Raw genomic sequence first — 1,583 nt, forward strand, 5'->3', positions numbered from 1 at the left:
CCCGGCCCCCAGGCGCCCGCCGGCGAGCCCCAACCCCGGGCCTGGCTCCAGAGTGGGGCCCCGGTGACGCCAATCCAGGCGACGTGAACCTCTTTGTTGTGTTTTTCTTCATCAAAAGGGGGGGGGTTGAACCGCTATTTGTCTGATCCGTCGCCTAGGACCTGTTTGCCTTGGGAGACCCTACCAGGGGCGTTAAGCCCCCGACAACATAGCTCCTAGGTTCATTTGGATACTCAAACCCCTCCACCACGTTAAGGTTGCGATTCAAGGAGAGGGAGAATGATTGTATTTTCACAAAATTGTGTTGATAAATGCATGTGAATGTGATCAACAGATATACAAACCACTAAACTATGCTGCTGTATGGGGTTTCACTGTGTCGGTGGAAGTGGGTGTTAATGGCCTGAAGTCATGTGTGTGTGGTGTTAAGTGTGTGGTGTTAAGGAAGTGGAGTGAAACTGCAAGATTCTGTGTGTGTGTGTGTGTGTGTGTGTAAATTCTTTGATCACTCAGATCAGTGAGCCCGTTCAAAGGAAGACTGCAGCATTTTTCTCTTTTTATGCACACTGGAAGAAAAAGTGAAAAGTGAAGCCTGTGTCCATTCACGTGGTCTCTGAGGGACCACACTGTCGCCCTGCCACAGGATCCATGTCACTCAAACAGGCAGAGCTGCTTTCACTCTTCTATTAGCATCCGTGCTCAGAGTTCACGACCTGTGCAGCATCAGGAATCCAACACAGAAATAGAACAGTGTCTTCCAAACCCACGGCCAGGGTTGGTTGGCAGTGGTTGGTTTTGACAACACACACATTCCTCCAGGATGAATAATGTACCAAACTTTTTTTTTCTCATCCTTGGTGGCTGACTTATTCATCTATCTGCCCTCACATGTGTTGGCCTGTGGGAGTTCACCCTGGGCTCATACAGGAGTTTCTACTTTGACTATCAGATGGAGCTCCATCCACCAATCACTGTCTGTTGAACAGATCGAGTTCATTCTCTGATTTCATCTGTATCCTGGCAGGAGGCTGAAACAATCAAGAAGCAGTGTTCAAGTATTATCATAAAACAACAGACATTGTTGTCCAAATAAAAGGGCGCTTCGATGATGTCCAACATCAAACAACATCATAGGACAGTCCTCCCAACACTTTTCAGCTCGTGACCCCATTTTGACATCACAAATTTCTGGTGACCCTAAAGACTTTTTGTTTCTAGAATTAGTTTCTGTTCATGTTTGTTCTAATGTGCTGCAAATACAGAGTAGATAAGAGACAATGTCCACACAGATCACCACTGTCTCCTACTCTGTCTTTAATGTCCACACAGACCACCACTGTCTCCTGCTCTGTCTTTAATGTCCACACAGACCACCACTGTCTCCTGCTCTGTCTTTAATGTCCACACAGACCACCACTGTCTCCTGCTCTGTCTTTAATGTCCACACAGACCACCACTGTCTCCTGCTGCGTCTCTGCGTGGACCTCTTTTCGAGCAGGAACATTTTCACCACCTGCTCCACTGTCAACAAATGAGGTAAGCCAGAAGCTAACGCTGAACTCAGTGCTGCCCCCGGTGGACGT

Source organism: Cynoglossus semilaevis, chromosome 1 (genome assembly GCF_000523025.1).
Source record: "Cynoglossus semilaevis isolate Cse_v1.0 chromosome 1, Cse_v1.0, whole genome shotgun sequence".
NCBI classification, from domain to species: Eukaryota; Metazoa; Chordata; class Actinopteri; order Pleuronectiformes; family Cynoglossidae; genus Cynoglossus; species Cynoglossus semilaevis.